The sequence below is a fragment of the Lissotriton helveticus genome, chromosome 8 (assembly GCF_964261635.1).
Source record: "Lissotriton helveticus chromosome 8, aLisHel1.1, whole genome shotgun sequence".
Lineage (NCBI taxonomy): Eukaryota > Metazoa > Chordata > Amphibia > Caudata > Salamandridae > Lissotriton > Lissotriton helveticus.
Genome location: NC_136069.1, coordinates 892,859,092 through 892,878,222, shown reverse-complemented (window position 1 = coordinate 892,878,222; position 19,131 = coordinate 892,859,092). Strand labels below are relative to the sequence as shown.

The 19,131-nt window shown below is 46.0% G+C and overlaps 1 protein-coding gene across 3 annotated transcripts in view; it reads left to right on the top strand.

Annotated features, from left to right (window-relative positions):
* Positions 1 to 19,131, top strand: part of LOC144772966 (F-box-like/WD repeat-containing protein TBL1X) — a 952,308-nt gene that overhangs the window by 257,561 nt on the left and 675,616 nt on the right. For all 3 annotated transcript variants that reach the window (XM_078657676.1, XM_078657675.1, XM_078657677.1), the window contains exon 2: positions 4,112 to 4,175. The gene's annotated coding sequence lies outside the window, so the exon portion shown is untranslated. The remainder of the gene's footprint in view (positions 1 to 4,111; positions 4,176 to 19,131) is intronic.

Sequence of the window (19,131 nt, the reverse complement as noted above, 5' to 3'; positions counted from 1 at the left end):
AACTAACAAAATGGGGGAAATGGGTGCATTATTAAAGAACATATTTGTTTCATCCCCAAATTGAATGTTTTAGAGTGTTCACCAACTCCTATCCTTCTGGGAATGCATTCCTCCCATTGCTTACAATTGGCTTTGTGGTTTGTAACTCACATTTACTGGCTTTCTATTTGCTGGCTTTATTTGTTTTAGGATGTCCAGGGTGAGTTTAACTCGCCCAAGGAGCAAAGCCTTTTCAAAACAACTTCCCTTATATTCTTCCATGAGTGCTCCTTTCTGTAAACAGGTTTGTAAATCTTGTTCTTATCTTGCCACATTTGATCTGCATTCAAAGACAGAGGTCAAATGTCAGCCTGCCTTCCAAGGGAGCTTGGTATTTACTTTTCTTTCTCTGACTTCAAACTAAGAGGATTTATGTGACAATCTTGCTGGAAACTCTGTGTAAGAAAAGTTTTTTTTATCACACAACAACATTCAAATGAACTTTACAAGCATAGTTGCAAGAATATATTAGAATTAGAAACGCACAAATGAAGCACATTTTTTTGTTAATTCTGAAGTGTTGAAAATAAATACTTTAATGTGATCAAAACAAATCAGTGCACTAGGTGATGCCATTTCTACACATTATGGTTTGTGCGCTGTATATATTTGTTAGTACAACTGTAAGTCTGTGCAAATGTAATGGTCATTTCAGTTGGAAATAATGGTAGCACAATACCACACCATGCATACTCCACTCTACTCTGCACCACTCCACTTTACACCAAACCACACCCATTGCACTCTGCGCTGCTATACTCTTCTCTGCACCACTCTAACCTATGCCAATGCATTCCTCATCACTCTACTCTACACCACTACACTCTGAACCACTCCACTCTAGGCCGTTTCAATCTACACTGCATGCCACTCTGCAACACTGCAGTCTACACCACTGCACACCAATGCACGTTACTCTGTAACACTCAGCTGTACACCAATCCACTGTATGCCACTCTAATCTACTCTGCACCACTGTTCTCTATGCCACTCCATTCTACACCACCTTACATTATTCCATTACTCTCTATGCCACTCTACACCCAGTGCTGTGGATACTGAGATCATCATTCTAAGAGACAGTTGGCACCATTTTGTCCTTCATGCTGTTGTTGGATGAAGGAAGCTCTTTAAACTTTATTTGGGAGGAGCCCTTTGCTATGCCAGCATGGACATACCCTAATAATTACACGTTGTTACCATGGAGGTGTCTCAGATGTCTCACTGTGTGTGTCAACTCGTATTGCTATGTTCATTGTGATAGATAACTCTCCTTGTGCGTTTTTAATTCTCTGTGACACGAATACTCTCTATGGTTCAAGACACCAGGGTGGAGAACAACGTCTCCCATATAGGGAGTGGCAGTGCTTGTGCATATATGCATCACACAGACTACCTCCTCTTCACACCTAGTCCAGACATAGGTGGATTATATGCTTGTATTCATGGCTGCTTTGGTTCATAGAGGGGGCAGGAGGTGTCGCTTCCTAAAGCAATCTCAAATTTTGTGCTGAAAACTCTGCTTTACCTGCCACAGCAGCCCCACCCAGGACTTTTAACATAACATGTGTATTTGTAATGTGCACGTTCACCCAGAAGGGTATCTTGGCGCTGAATAACAGATGTTTATTGTTACCAAATTAATGGTACTCATTTTATCGACTTCAGAAGTATGAAAGGCTGTGTTGACTCACAGGGATTTGAAGCCGTGACCACGAGGTCGAACACATACTCCTTCAGTGGACGCATTCGTCCAGTAAACCTCCAGACCTGGCTAAAAAAGGTGGTACCCCCACATGTGGGTGGGTATAACACACTTGATAGGAATGGACTAAAACTGTAACTGTGTGAAAACCACACTGATTATGCATTGACTTCACATGGTCCACGTTTTGACCAGTTCCTCTCCTGTACTATAGGCACATCCACGTGTGTGGGGTACAGGTATCATTAGGAGAATTGTGGTAATGCAGGAAAGTATTACTTTTGGTTTTGGCTGCAAGTTTCAGTATTTTCTCAAGTAAATTTGAGAAAATGTAGTATTTTTTTACAGAAATTAGACTTATTTTCGCCATACTCATGATATACAGACATTTGATTCAAGAAAAGGTACTGGGATGCTTGACACTTAAAGCACATTCTGGGCAACACAAGCATTGGCAAAGCCAAAAGGTCTTGCCTGTGCGAGAGCTATTGGCTTTGCCAATTTTTTTAGGCATGTTGTACACCAGCGTGGCTGCTGTTCAGCTAGTCTAAAAGTTAGTGGTGTGGAAGAGACTGGCGTGGAGCGTTGCAGAGTGGTGTGATCTAGAGTAAAATATAGTGGCGTAGAGTGGGGTAGTATGGCATACAGTGTCATGGAGTTTTGTAGAGTGGAGTGGTGTAGAGTGGATAAGAGCGTTGTAGAGTGGAGTGTTAGGGAGTTTTGCGGAGTGTTGTTGGGTAGTGGTTTTTAGAGTATTGTAGAGTGGTGTAGAATGGAGGAGTGGCATAGAATTGAGTGGAGTAAAATGGCATGGAGTGGTGTAGAATAAAGAAGAGTTTCATGGAATGGTGTAGCGTGGCGTAGGATAAAGTGGAGTGGAGTGGAGTGAAGTGGGGTAGAATGGCATAGAGTGGCATACAGTGTCAAGGAGTGGCGTAGAATGGTGTATGCATTGTGTTGTACTGCGCTACCATTACAGACAACTCATTTTTAATTGAAACTTCTATTACGTTTGCGCAGACATACAGTTGTACTGATAAAACTATGCAGCGCACAAATAATAATGTGTGGAAATCTGTTACACCTACTTTATTGATTTGTTTTGATTGTATTACAATATTTGTTTCCACACCACTTTAGAATTACAATAAAGTGTGCTTGATTTGTTCTTCCCTCTTTCCTAATTATGATATATTCTGAAATATTTGTACAGTTAATTTACTGTCAGTTAAATTTTGTTGTGTGCTAGAAAAGAATAACATCCTAAAGCCTTTTCTTTAGAAAAGTAAACACCAATCTTCCTTAGAAGGCAGAGCCTAACATTTGACCGCTGTCTCTGAATGCACAGCAAATGTAACAATTTAAAAACGAATTTTAAAGGCCTGTTTAAAGCTCACTTACATCTGAATTCCAGTATGGTTATTTTAGGGTTTCTTCAGTACACTCACCCATAGACAGAACAATGTTTCTCACAGACATGCGAGCTTGATGAACTGGTAGTGGCAGAGGTTAGTAGAATCCGTCAAGCAGAAAGATAGGAGGCAGAAAAACCTTTAAAAAAAATACAGCACCCTTTCTACTTCCTGAGTACAGGGGAGACAACAAAAAACCCAATAACTCTTGCGGAGTGCCTTGCAAAAAAGAAAAAAAAAAGAAGAGTGAGCATTCCTGGAAGATTACAGGGAGACAGTCAGAGAGGTGGTAAACCGATTATACTCCATAAGAGGGCCAAATATATACTGGGCAGACTAAAACAAATAAAGAAAATCAATAGAAAACAAGCAAATGTGAGTTACAAAACACAAAGACAATGGTAAGCAATGTGTGGAAGGCATCCCTAGGGAAGCTTTCTGCATGTCCCCAAACCCTCTTTGCAACCAGATAGCTGTGCTGTCTGGTAGGCTTCTACCTAAACAGGTAGTGTGATCCATGCATGACAAATTACCCTGCAATGCCCAACGTCTAGTTTTCAGAAAGATCTTATGTTGGTAGGTTTCCCTGGAATCCGGCAGACCCTGGGTACCCGATCCAAATATTGCTACCACTCCTATACCCATAATGATCAAAATGCAAAGAAAAACATCTTGATGAAATGTTGCATTGTTAGGCCTATCCTGGCCCAAGTGACAGTCCCATCCTCACAAGTGGGGTCGTATTTTTATCAGGAGAAGTGTGAAAACTCTGGGTGTTAGGTCTTCTGTCAATTTGCGAAGTTTGCTGAACTTTTCATCACAGAAACGTGAGGAAAATCTGCTGTACCTGTAGAAAGTTGTGTTCCGATTGTTGCCGATGATATTGAAATATGTGAATAATTGTTTCTTGAACTTATACTTACTTGCTCTTTTTTCTCATTTGTCTGCTTCATAGGTGACTGATGATTGGAAACCAGCCTGGAAGGAAATCTGGGAAACCGGCCACATTCGCCCCTGGAGTAAGTAGCAGTATGTACTAAATTAAATCTTCTGCTAGGTAAATGGAAAAAAAGCCGATCCGTGCGCTTGAGTAATACAAATTAATTGGAATGGCTTGATCCCTGGAAACTATGAGGATGATTCAGGCTTTCCTGGAAAGAAAAGTGAGCAAGTATGTGGTTGCAAAAAACATGCTCATGTAAATTAGTGTTTCTTGACATCTGTATTTTTGATACGTTTTAATCCATGAATGTTTTAAATATGCAAGGAGTGAGTGGACACCAGTGCACAGCTGTGTTTTAAAAAATACATATATTCTAGCATGTACACAAAGAACAGTCAAATGTCCGCAAAAACCCCCGGAGAGGCAAGCCAAACTAACACTGATATGTGTCTATAACTGCATGTGTTTGCATGTACGTATAGATAAATATGGGTATATAGTAGCCTTTTTTTAAAACAACCTTTTATTGTTTGAAAATGAAGTTCTAGGTTGCATTTGTTACGAGTGTTACTTAAATATTGCTAATTTTTTTTTTTTTGCAAAGACTCTTGCTTTACAACATTTTAATTTTATTAGTATTGTATTGCGCTTTGGCTTTCCACTCTAAAAATCAAACTTATATAATTACTAAAAACATCAACAGTTTTACCCAGTACCTGGTCTCTGTTTCTTATTGCTATTTGTGCATTTATAATGCTAACCAGGGTATCAACTTAGGGTGCGGATAGTGGTTCTGGATGTAGGCTATGCTGTGTGCATTGTGCATTCGGATACGTGTATTGCTTGGTAGGTGAGATTCTTGATCATTTTTAGGTCGAACCTTCTAGGCCTTGCATGCGCTGTATGTTCTGTAGTAGGGGATCTCTGTGTATAGTCATAATCTAGTGAATAGTCCCGCCCATGTGCGTGGACCCCGGAGCAATCAAAAATAATCTCTTACAGTGTCGAAAAATGCAGAAATGCACATACACTTAAGAGAGAATTTAAAGACAGATAATGCAGCCTAAAAAGGCTACACTGTCCAGTACTTCAACTAGAAATTCCACCATAAAATCCACAAAAACAGCAAAGCCTGTACAGATTTCCCTTGCTTCAACAGCAAAATCCCTCAAGAATGATAGAGAGAAGGACCTGGACAGACAAGCCCCATAGGCTGCCATTATGTGGCTCATAACAGGATACTGTGCCTTTAAGAGAACTTTCCAGAACTTCACAGTATCCCAGAATGCACTGCAGGTCCCAATTACTTTCAGTTCTTTTTTCCGGCTCCTGCAAGCAGGACCCTGGAGCATTGAGCTCTCCCTTTTTAGGGTTGTTTAGTGTTTTTTCATTGAAATTTCGTTTTTGGGTACTTTTAAAGTACTTTGTGACTTTTCTTCTTGGTGTTTGCACTCTTTTTTTGTCGAATATGCCTTCTTTATTCAACAAATGCCCTGAGTGCTACAGGAAGATGGCTAAGTCAGACCCTCATGAGGTGTGTATCCTCTGCCTGCCCTCTTCCCATGTTCCAGAGAAGTGTGAGATCTGTAAAGGCTTCTCTGGCAGGACCCTGAAAGACAGGAGGAAGATCAGACTTCAGGGCCTCGAGGAAAGGAGGCTGAAGGCTCAAGGTGGGTCTGCTGGGGCTTCATCTGCCCATGCTGAGGCCTCTGGGGGGCTCCCCAGGGGCAGGAAGTCCAGCAGCCGTCCTATTTCTCCGTCTGGATCGGTGGCTCCGACCATGACGTCGAGAGGAAGGTCCACGGCCAGTTCCCAGTCTCCCCAGGGCTCTGGGTCGAGAAAACGTTGACGTCGAGGAGCTTACACCGGCCGCCGTCGAACCCTGTGACGGTTTCTTCGTCGTCGGCGTCGACGTCGAGTGTACGGCGTCGACGGGCCAGGCGTCGGCGCTCGCCTTCGAGGCGACACCGCCGTTCGCCGTCAAGGACGAGGACATCGTCGTCGTCGAGGGGATCCTCGTCGTCGAGGCCGCTGTCGAAGCAGAAGAGATCGCCGTCGAGGCAGAAGGGGTCTCCGGCGAAGAAGAAGTCGACGTCGAGGCGATCGAGGTCGACGTCGAGACAGTCGAAGAGGTCGCCGTCGAGGCGGTCGAAGAGGTCGCCGTCGAGGCGGTCGACGCCGAGGCACAAGCGATCGTCGTCGAGGTTTCGAGGATCGTCTATCTGGTCAGGATCGACGTCGAGGCATAGAAGCCGGTCGACGCCGAGGCATATAAAACGGTCGACGCCGAAGGGACGCTCGACGTCGAGGGACCTACGCTCGACGTCTGGACACCGTTCTTCGAGGTCAAGGGGGCGTGAGGGCAGACCGAAGACTGTGGGGGGCTCCCCTCAGTCCGGAAAGGATGGTGGGTCACCGGGATCGGTGTACTCGGAGGTGTATACCCCGAAGAAGTCTGTTACACCTCCTCCTCCTTTGCCCAGAGGTCCTCTACCGAGGGCTCCGACTCCTCCGCCGTTGCCTCCTCTACCTCCCCTTCCATCGGGACCACGGGCCCCTGCGCCTGTCGCTCCTCCTCCTCCGGTTCCACCGAGATCGGTGTCATTACCCAAGTTTCCGACGCCTCCTAAGAAGACTCCTAAGTCTAAGGACCCTCCTAAGCCCAGGGCGTCAGTCCCGGGAAAGCCGGCTGAACGTCCCAGACCCAGGAGGTCGAGGTCTCGTTCACGGAAGAGAGACGAATCTAGGAGCAGACACAGGTCCTCCACTAGATCCAGGCATCGCCATAGGAGGCACAGGTCCAGGTCCCGTTCCACCTCTAGGACCCGTTCATATTCACCTACGTTGTCGGACTCACCGGAGACGCGGGTGTCTCCGATCGATGACATTGGCACGTTCCAGGAGGTTCTCCTGAGGGGGGCTGCGAAGCTGGGGATCACGGTGACGGCTCCTACACCTACGACGTCCGTGATCTTCGAGACCTTACACAAGAGGCATCTATCTCGCCCTCTACTACCTTTGGTGCCAGGGCTGGTTGAGCCTGCGGAACAGCTCTTCCTTACACCAGCGGTGGTGAAAGCCGCTCCCTCCAGGCTTCTAAAGAAGTACAGGGCTCCCGACTCGGATCCGGCCTTCCTCCGGATGGATCCAGTGCCAGATTCGGTGATTGTGACGGCGGCTAGGAAACTACACGCTACCTCCCCGTCCTCCACGGTGCCTCCGGATAAGGAGAGCCGCTGGATTGATTCGGCTGGAAGGAAGGCGTGTGGGACGTCTTCCACGACAATGAAGGCCTCCAGTGACTCGGCGCTGCTGGGGCGGTACGACCGTGCACTGTGGGATTCCATGAAACAGTTCGCGGAACTTGTCCCGCGTGACAGGAAAGAGGACTTCATGGAGATTGTTCAGGAAGGGATGCTGGTCTCGAACCAGGCCATCAGCGCTGCGGCGGACATTTCACTGTTGGCTGCGCATGGATACTGCCACGGTATCAATCAGCGACGCCATGCTTGGCTCCGGCTTACGTCGCTCAAGCCTGAGGCGCAGCAGCGAGTGGCTAATCTGCCGTTTTCCGGAGAGACTTTGTTTGGGAAACATGCAGATGATGAAATGGCCCGGATGAAGGCCGAGGCGGAAACCCTGACGGCTGTGGGCTTGGAGAAGCCCAAGGACAAGAAACCCTACCGCCAATTCCAACGACGGTTCGGGTCGCAGGGTAGCGGAAGAGGCCAGTCTTCTGGGCAGCAGCAGCAGCACCAGCAGCAACAGCAGCAGTACAGGAGACCCTTCCAAAAACGTCAGAGGGGTAGAGGTGGACAGCAGTCCTCTACCGCGAACAAGGGCCCGGCCGGGTCTCGACCCTGAGCGGTTACTTCCCCTTCATCCGTTACCCGCTCCGGTGGGGGGAAGCGTTCAATTTTTTCTGGCAGAGTGGAGAAAAATTACTCAGGACAAGTGGGTGCTGAATATTGTTTGCAATGGATACAGTCTTCGGTTCACCAGCCCGCTTCCATCGATTCCTCCGGTCAGCTCGCAGTATCAGCTGCGCGAGCTCCAGGTGGAGGCCGATATCCTGTTAAGGAAAAGGGCGATAGAAGACGTGCCTCTGTCTCAAAGAGGAAGAGGTCTGTAATCCCGGTTCTTTCTGGTCCGCAAGAAGGACAAGAACGAGTTCAGGCCCATTCTGGACTTGCGGCAGGCAAACAAGTGGATTCGCAGAGAAAAATTTTGCATGCTGTCGTTGTATCAGATTTATCCTCAGCTGCAACAGGGGGACTGGCTTTGCGCCATGGACCTACAGGATGCATACTTCCATGTGCCCATTGCACACAAACACAGGAAGTTCCTGCGATTTCAAGTCGGCGCCAATCACTATCAATACACGGTACTTCCGTTCGGGCTGAAATCTGCGCCCAGGACGTTTTCGAAGTGCATGGCAGTGGTAGCGGCACACCTGAGGAAGAACAAGGTGTTTGTCTACCCGTACCTGGACGATTGGTTGATCAAGGCCTCCTCCTTCTCGGAAGCTCAAGCACACTTCCAGAAGACGTGCGTTCTCTTGAACAAGCTGGGGTTGCACATCAACATGTCCAAGTCTGTCCCGACTCCGGTCCAGTGCATCCAGTACTTGGGAGCCTCCATCAATACGCTGTCGGCAAGCGTGTCTCCTTCGGAGGAACGACGATTATCACTCCTTCGAAAGGCTCAGGCTCTCATGTCCGCTCCATCTACGACAGTGAGGACGGTGTCTTCTCTACTGGGATCGATGGCCTCCTGTATCTTCCTGACGCCACATGCGCGGCTGCACATGAGACCGCTACAGGAGTGCTTGGAAGATCAGTGGGACCAGAGGAGAGGATCTTGGGACGACAAGATACGACTGTCTCTATATGCTCTTCAGTCTCTGAAGTGGTGGTGTTCAGCGGAGAATCTCCTGAGAGGGGTTCCCTTCCACAAGGACATTCCCACTCAGGTTATCGTGACGGATGCTTCTCTCCAGGGATGGGGAGTGCATTCCGGAGACCTGCAGATTCAAGGGACGTGGTCCCCGACGGAGTCCACGTACCACATCAATTTCCTGGAACTCAGAGCTGTTCACTTGGCACTGAAGGCCTTTAATCCGTCCTTTCAGACCAACTCTCTGCTTGTACAGACGGACAATACGACCACGATGTATTACATCAACAAGCAGGGGGGCTCGAGATCACGCACCTTGTCACAGGAGGCGCAGGCGATCTGGCACTGGCTTCTGGCTCGAGGACTGACGATAACGGCCACCCATCTGCCAGGTGTGCAGAATGTTCAGGCAGACGCACTGAGCAGACTGCTTCAGGAAAACCACGAATGGGTCATAAACGACGGAGTACTAGGAGAAGTCTTCCCAAGGGGGGGAACTCCAGACGTGGATCTGTTCGCCACCGCCGAAAACAGCAAATGCCGAGACTTTGCCTCCAGGTACCACCAGCCGGGGACGCTGGGGAACGCGTTATGGATCAACTGGTCGAACAGCTTTCTGTACGCTTTTCCACCCATTCCCCTGATTCCGATGGTTCTCATCAAGCTGTCCCAGTCCAGGGCGAGGATGATTCTGATTGCCCCGGAATGGCCCAGACAGTGGTGGTTCACGGACCTGCTTCACCGGTCTCTCCTTCCTCACATGAAGCTGCCGTGCAGGCCGGACCTTCTCACGAAGTTCGGGGGGCGGATGTTGTACCCCAACCTCTCGTCTTTGAGTTTGGCGGCATGGCTCCTGAGATAGTGCAATATGGCCATTTGAATCTCCCAGAGGATTGTATGGACATACTGAAGGAGTCTAAGCGACCTTCCACTAGGACTTCGTATGCTTATAAGTGGAAGAGGTTTTGCATCTGGTGCAAGTCTAAGAACTATGACCCTACGACATGCAAGGAGGATGTCATCCTTCCATATTTGCTACATCTGGCGCAGTCTGGCCTTAATGTTCATTCCATTAAGGTTCATCTGGCTGCTTTGACTGCCTACAGGAAATGCCCTTCACAGACTTCCTTCTTCCAGATCCCTGTGATCAAAGATTTTCTGGAAGGCTTGAAGAAAGTGTTCCCTCCTGTCAGGCTTCCTTCGCCATCGTGGGACTTGAATGTGGTGCTGTCCAGATTGATGAAGGAGCCTTTTGAACCCATTCATAAGGCTTCGTTGCAGCACCTGTCCTGGAAGGCGGCGTTCCTTGTGGCCATTACATCGGCCCGCAGGGTGAGTGAAATTCAGGTGTTGTGTTGCCAAGAACCTTATACTGTATTTCATGCTGCTAAGGTTGTTATGCATACTCACCCTAAGTTTCTTCCCAAGGTTATTTCTGATTTTCATATCAACCAGACTATAACTTTACCTACGTTCTTTCAGAATCCTTCATCTCCAGCGGAAAGGTCTTTGCATTCCCTGGATGTGAGGAGGGTGCTGAAGTTTTATCTTGATAAGACCAAAGATATTCGTAGGTCAGACCAATTGTTCATCAATTATGGATCAGTCAGGACAGGTCTTGCTACCTCGAAACAGTCCATCTCGAGGTGGATTGTGTCCTGCATACAATTGTGTTACTACAAAGCTAATAAGACCTTAGGGGGCAAACCTAAGGCTCATTCCACCAGGGGCAAAGCTGCCACGACAGCTTTGCTTCGTAACGTGCCTATTGCTGAAATCTGCAAGGCAGCCACTTGGAAGTCCGTTCATACCTTTGCTAAGCATTACTGCCTGGACTCTGATGCCAGGGCAGACGCTCAGGTTGGGCAGGCTTCGCTGCGAAATCTGTTCGCACAATAGTGGTGATATTTCTCGTTTCTCCACCGCCGCTTTGGTGTGGGGATGGGCTTGCCATTCTATTCACTAGATTATGACTATACACAGAGATCCCCTACTACAGAAGGAGTAGTTTCTGTCCTGTAACTCCAGTTCTGTAGTAGGGGTATCTCTGTTATAGTCATAAGCGCCCGCCCTCCTCCCCGGTGGAGAGAGATGTTTACGTACGGAATGCTACAGGTCTGGTGTGTTACGCCTTCAAAAAGAACTGAAAGTAATTGGGACCTGCAGTGCATTCTGGGATACTGTGAAGTTCTGGAAAGTTCTCTTAAAGGCACAGTATCCTGTTATGAGCCACATAATGGCAGCCTATGGGGCTTGTCTGTCCAGGTCCTTCTCTCTATCATTCTTGAGGGATTTTGCTGTTGAAGCAAGGGAAATCTGTACAGGCTTTGCTGTTTTTGTGGATTTTATGGTGGAATTTCTAGTTGAAGTACTGGACAGTGTAGCCTTTTTAGGCTGCATTATCTGTCTTTAAATTCTCTCTTAAGTGTCTGTGCATTTCTGCATTTTTCGACACTGTAAGAGATTATTTTTGATTGCTCCGGGGTCCACGCACATGGGCGGGACTATTCGCTAGCTTATGACTATAACAGAGATACCCCTACTACAGAACTGGAGTTACAGGACAGAAACTACTCCTTGTGAGGCATATTGTGGTTTATCACAAACACAGAGAGCTTGGAGCCCAATCATGGCTTACCACTGGGTGGATTACCTTGTCACTCTAATTTGCCTACTTCTTATTCGTGTCTCAAATTCTCAGCCTTGTTTGTGCCTCCCAAGGAGCATTCCCTCTTTACCAAATGTGTGGGGTCTGTGAACGATTTAAGGAAAAATCTTTGCTTTTTACTTTTGTGTAAGTAGTCACAGAGAGGTCATATGTTTTCGAGCCATCTCCCTCATGTACTTCTTCTCCCCCCTCACCCCAGTGTGCTGCTGGCTATCCCCTTGTGCTGCTAACCAGCCCCTCCCTGTTAGGCTCACTTGTCTGCTTCGGAGTGTTGCGTCCGCTCCCACCCTCCCTTTGTTACTTCTGTGTCCCCCTGCCCTCCCCTGTGTTACTTCTGCATCTCCCGCCCTTCCCTTGTTGGTTCTGTGTAATCAGTGTTGCTTCCCTATCCCCACGCTCTCCCCAACATTGCTTTCACCCACCCCACTGCTTCTCCCCCTGTTGCTACTACTCTCCTCGCTCCTACCACTACCCCACACCGTCCGCTTACAAAAAAATGATAAATCAAAATCATTTTGTGCATTTTGTTTCTTTTTAAATTACTGATCTGACTCGAATAGGTAATTGAAAACAACCAAAAAGACTGTCATTTTGTAGGCATTTGCATGTGCAGTGCAAATGCCTTCAAAATGACACGGGCTGCCCATAAACCTTTTTTTTTTAATTTCACTTTAAACATGCTGCACAGCATCGAGGATGCTGTGTGACATGGCGTAAAACTATTGGCAAATCCAATTGGTCACAAAGACCAGTTGGCTTTGCATATGCGTGAACCTAATTTCCTTTTTCCCTGCTCCAATTGGATTAGGGTATAATCAATGATCGGAATTTTAATCATCAGTGCTATTGCCTCTAAATTCGGTCATTATCGTATCCCATGCTTGTGCAGGCTTCTATTTTCTCATTCCTCCTTGCATTTCCACGTGGAGGAGGGTGCTTTCGCATTCGGTCCATTTCAGTACTTCATGTTGCCATTTAAGATTACAGGTTGGTTCCCTAGCTTTCCAGTTGTTGATGTTAGTCTTTTAGCCAGAACTAGTGCAAGGTCTCTGGATTTATTGGTGACTCATTTATTCCTTTGGGTGTGCGTAGGAGCCAAGCTATCTGTGCCTCTGCAGTGCAGTCCTTATGTGGTGGTTTTAACAAGGCTTCTAATTGTGAGAAGTTAGCCTGGCATATTATGTCCACTAGTTCTAGTGGGCACCTTGTACCAGTCTAATCGACCCTTATTGATGGTGGTTGTAAAGTCAACCTTATAGAAAGCTATCCTAGTGGTAGCATGAACCAGCAGTCTTCAGGCTAAGACTTCAGTAGGCGAGTTAAGCAAGTTGTTTTACCATATATAATCCATTAAATACCAAATGAAAGGACTCCACACAAGGTATATATCAAATATATATGTATTTAATCTAAACACAACCCCTCTGGTCTCTTTATGAGATCAGAGGTAAAAATACAATACGAGTCACACAGTTAATATACGATAAGTTGCACAGTATACGTTATGCCCTAGGGGCCTCACAAACCCTTTACTAAGAAAGTGGTATAAGTACCACGTGAGAGTTAGAAAGCAGGCCTAGGGCCTGTAGAATTGCTGGGGCTACACTAAACAACCGAAGGTTAGGAAGTAGGAGACCCACGGGAGCCGCGTGCTGTGTCTAAACACAGGCGCGGGTTCCCATTGACTTTCTATGGAGTTCGTAAAAGTTACAAAGTTACAGTTTAAGGACACTTCCGGGTGGACTAGGATGGAACCCTTTTAAACTAGGACACTTAGAGAGTCAAGACCCACGGGAGCACCGGAGTACTCGTGTTACCTCACCCAGGGAAGCCGGGTGCATAGGTGTCTTTTCGTATCGGGTTTCGTCGTTGTTTTCTATGGAGAGCTGCAAAGAAGTGCTGCAGGCGACCAGAGGAAAAGTGTCCGGGTGGATCCAAGGGTGGATCGGAGATGTGAAGAACCTGAAAGCAGAGGGGTCAGAGTTTGGGTCACTAGCCAGTGACCAGGAAGGAACCAGGAAGGAACCCGGCTATGTCGGGTGCTTTAAAGTGAAGAAGGTGAGTTTGTCTCTTCAGCCACGAGGTCCAGGAGCCATCGACAATGACCAGGAGATGGATTCGGGCTGTCCCACGATGGATCTAGAGGACTGCAGCGTCGGTATCCGGATTGGACCCAGCAAGCCTTGGCAACCGCAACCCACGCAGGATGTCAAGATTGGCTCTGTTGCAGACCAGCAAAGTCTGTGGCGCTTCTCCTTTTTAGGGAAGCTGGAGCAAGCCTAGAGCAACCAGGATCGCAAGTTAGATTCAAGATGGCATCTTCAGGGGGCTCACTAGCTAATGGGCAAGGAACCGTGAAGGCTCTTCAAGCACAAATGTAAAGGCCGGGCCCACGGGACACTCGCGGAGTGTGGGGGCCTGAGCTTCGGTTCAAATGATGTTCGGGGCTGGTACTTCTCGTATCCCAATGCACAACTTACTGAGGCTTCAGGAAAGGAGTGCAGGTATCAAAATTCAGGATGTCCAAGATGTCCGGTCCCACGTCTCTTGTATCCGCCACGAGTCTCAGCTGTGCTGTGGATGTGGATCGGAGTCAGAGAAGTCTGGCAGTCCAGTTCTTGAGTTGCAGAGTCTTCGAGTTCCGACGGGAGCCTTGAAACTGCAGACTGGCGAAGTTGCTGTTGGTGCCTGTTTGCACATGGTGGTCACTTCTTGACCACAAGGGAGATGTCTTCCATCTTCCAGTCAGAATGGAATGTCGAAGGTCCAAGATATGTCTTACAAAGATTCGTCCAGGATAATCTAAAATCCTGGGGACACAGCTCCAATACTTATACTAAGGATGGGGGCTGGATTACCTGACTAGGTCCCTCCTATGGGTGGACCTGAGAAGGGGGTGGTTACACCCCTTTCCCTTTGTCCAGTTTCGCGCCAGAGCTGGGGCTGGAGTGCCCCAGCAACTGGTTTGAACCGGGCTATGCATGGAGCACCTTGTGTGCCCCAGGCAGTGTCTAGATGCGTTAACTGAATGCAGCCCTCCTTGCCCCAATACACAAAACCCCTGTCTGGGGAGGTGTTGGCACCTCCCAGGACAGGAAACCTATTGTCCAGGCCGCCCTTGCTGGAGTTTCCCCCAGCAACAGGAGATCAGACTCTTGTCTGTGGCAGCAGCATCCATTTTGTGATGCTGAGGCTCTGTTTAACTTTAACCGGGTAAAGCAGTAACTTACATGTCTTTTCCCTCTAGAAGGGTGGAATGCTACCCCTGCTGCCAGAATTGGCGGCGGGGGTGGGGGGTAGTATTCCAAAGTGTTTGACACCTTACATGAAATGTTTTGATAAAGTCAAACCAAAGTTAGCATTAACCGCGAGGATTATAATGCACTTAAGAGTATATGGTATGGGTATATCATAGAACAGCTATAGGGAGATGGTTCCGAAAGCTGCAGAGGGGCTCAGCTCATGCCAGAGCACCCTCTCACATAAAACCAAGCACACTGACTCCAGGATTGTCGAGGCCTACCATAGGAGTGGCTTATAGGTGTATATGTGTCTATATGTAGAGGTAGATATAGGTATACTATATCTAAGTAAGGGGTGATTACACCACCTTACCCAGGCTGTGTGAACAGACTTGTGGTGTCAGTTTGGAACGCAAACCAGGGGTGGCACAATACATGCTGCAGCCCCTGGTAGGCCTAGGGAGCACCTATAGTACATTATACAGGGGCTCACAAGGGTGACCTAGTAACCAATCTGGTATGTACCTAAAGTACATGGAGTCCATTTTATAGAGAAAGCAGATAGTCTGGGGCCCTGAATAGCAGGGTCCCAGGCCAACTAAGTCGAAAACCAGCAAAACACCAGGAAAAAAGTTGGGGTAACCATATAGTCAGATTCCACCTTCCTACACTAGTTGATTCTCAATATATTTTTTAGGTCTGAGCAGGTTCATATCATGTAGTAAAAATCTGCATCGCTCTCTACATTTAGAACATTGCGCCTGAGATCCTGGGCTGAATTTGTTTTAAATCTCTTTTGGGTGTAATGTAAGTTATTTCCCTGTAGTTTAAATGTATTCATTTGAAACTGCTTTTCTAGAGACTCCCAGTGCACTGGCCAGTATATGCTCCCATTAAGTGCCCTCCTAAGGTCCCACTTGTCTTTCAGACCCTTCTAAAGTTCCTCTTGCCTGCTCATGGATGGCTTTATGTAATGTTGTATTAACGCTATGTTTGCATGTAGTCGTGCAGATTTCTGGCATTCCCTTGTTTATAGGCAGTTTAGAGCATCCTGCGTTCCATGCATGCTTACTTGTGGCTCTAACTTCGTCATATAATAGAAACATCTCGTTTTATACCCTGCAGCCACTAACCAGTTTGCAAACGCCCTTTATATACCTTCTTCGTAATATATTCCCGTCTGGAACATTCCCATCTCCTCACATACCTGAACCCCTCCATAATCACCTTTGTGCTGTAGAGATTTTAGTCCATAAAAAGGAATACCTAGAGCATTGGTAGACTTCGCCTTTGTTGACAATGGTCCCAAATATGTTGGAGGGCTTAAAGTAGGTTGGGGCGTTTTCATACTTTTTTCATAGTTCTGATAAGTATGGATGTTAAATCTGAAAGCTTGAGTGTATTGTTGCGTCCCAATTCCATACTTGCTAGCCTTTTACTCTTCCTTCTTGTTGCTAATTGTACTTTTGCAGCTATCTAATACAGCTCATTGTCTTGATTCCCAAGCCTTCCTCCGTGACCTGCAATTTGAGTGTTGTTAATACTTCTCCATCAATTTGGACCCATATTGGATCTAGGAAAAGGTTGCCCAGTTCATGAAAAATGTATTTGGACATTTGTATTGCTAGTGCTGCAAAATAATGAATTAAGCGCAGTAGCGCCCCCATATTTGAAATAGCTGTCTTCCCCACTATTGAGAGGAGTAGTGCTTTCCAGAAATAAATATCACTTTTTGTTGCTGTCTGTGTAAGTCTTAAATTCTTGTCTAATAAGTCTGTTTCCGGCCAGCAAATTTGTACATCTAGGTATCTTATTGTAGTAGCCTTTCAACAAACATTGAGCTGTTTTGCATACTAGCTTTATATTAATGTCTGTCTGCTTCTCATATATCTGTAACTGCCTCACAAGAATCCAGATATGGATGTCACACAATTAGCTTAGCCTTAACCACTTCCACGCTAGCGGTTTTCCCGCTGTGTGCTGGAATTTCAAAAACAACATGTTGAGTGACGAGTTCACCTTGTCATCCGCACAGGGTAGGTAATGCTGATGACGAGCTGAGCTCGTCATCCGCATGGAAGGGGTTAAATCTGAAATTCTATACCCCTTTCACTCTACCTCTGTCTGGAAACTCCCATTTTGGTCATATGCCCTCCTCCAGAAACCTAGGCCTGCACAAAGCATCTGAAATCTGGACAAAAAGCTTGGCATGTACTTCACAATTGGAGGACTGAGTCCAGTCTTTTGAGGAGATCCGTTTTCCTCTGTTGTGGTCTCTGAAACCGATTATTCACTTATTTCTTATACTGCGAAAGAGTTCAGAAAATACTTCTTTTATTTCTGCTGTGTTGGATTACTCCAGTGCTCTTTCTCCGGACCTGCCTACAAAAACATTCAACAAGTCTCATCTTGTCCAAATATAGCAGCCAGGTTGATCCTGAATCGCAAGCAATTGGATTAATCGTCCCCAGACTTGCTGAATTACATTGGCTTCCTGTAAGTCAAAGAATAATGGTCAAGTCACTGGGCCTGGTGCACAAATCACTTTATGACCTGCTGCTACCCTCCTTGTAGAAGATTTTTGTTTTGCAAATCAAGTTGTAGCCTGAGGTCTTTTTGCTTAATGTGCCTATATACTGTCGCCGTGCTAGGAGGCAGAGCGTTCTCCGTTGCTGCAGCTGGACTCTGAAATAGAATGACTTTGAAGTTTGGAGCAGAGCCGTTTTTGTTGAATTTCAGAAAGCTTCTGAAGACTTGGATCATCGGATATGTTCAGGTGTTGACGGTTTTATCCACAACATTTTATACAGCATACAGCACACAGCCCCATATGCACTTCCATGTCAAGGTCTATAAATGACCACTAATGATCCATGTATAGTTTCCTTTCAATCAAAATAAACACATTTTCCCCAGGTTAGAGTTGTGTTTAATCTCCAGTCAACCACCATTCCTCACTTCACTATTCAACTATATTCATCTTCTTTATGCCACACTAACAGGATTGTATATTCTGAAAGCACTGTGAATACAACCCACATAAAATTCCAAAGCTATTAATTAAATATTTATTTCATTTCATAAAAATCATCCACCTATCCATTTTAGATAAGATAAAAATACACATCTAACACAGGAAAAGGCTCATATTTTACTCGTTTAAAATTGTACACATCCAACATATATGTTATTGTGCAATCATGAATTGATCACTCATATCCAATGTGCAGTGCTGGTGGATTATGTCACTTTCTAATCATCGAGATGTTTCAGTGGCCAGAAAACCTTCTTAAAAGCACCTTCTTCAGGATGTTACACATTTATACTCTTTCCCCATCAATATTGTTGAAAATAATTAAATACAAAAATGTACTTCTCCCCAGATATTCCATAATTGAAAGAACCGTCAATTTCTTATCTGCACTTATTGCATTTCAATCTTTTACATGCCTGATATTCTTTAGAAGCCTACAATGAGTATAGTATGGTCCACAATGAACAGCTACACTTGGTAAACCTCCCACAAATAGAACAACCGAGGATTTTAATGATTGAATTTACTTTGATTTCCCTGTTATTTTTCTTTTTTTCTTTAAGATACAAGGACTACCTAGGCCATGTTCTAAACCTCAGTAGCCTGCCCTTGGTTTCTCATATGGTACTACAAAATAGTTGGTATTATATAGGTCCTCATGGGCAAGGCATAGGATGGCTCAAGGGCCAATATCAACCAGGGGAGAGGCAGATGAGTAATCAAATGTACAAATGGTAGACATAATGTTGATTAGCTTTAGCACCTCTCCTATATTTAATATCTCATCTTACACACTGTATCATGATGAAAGGCTGGTACTTGAACACGGTTTAGGCTTAGTTTTAACAGAACACCCCAATATTTTCAAGATAAAAACTGAGATCTATAATTTTTTTAGGAACATTAGCCTCTGGAATTTTTTCAAGGACAAACGAAATTTTGATGGGAGTATCGACACTGGCCTATGATTGCCCTCCACCTTTTACCCTCCCCACCCCTGTTTGATGGCTGCGGAAATACGAACATTTGAGGATCTTGTTATGAAACAAGTCCAGGCATTAGAATGGGAAAATAAGTACATACATTACAATAAATCTAAAGAAGTGAGGAGAGCATTGTTGAATCTCTGCAAGAATAGACCGATCATGATAAAACCTGCTGACAAAGGTGGAGCTATAGTGACACAAGACAC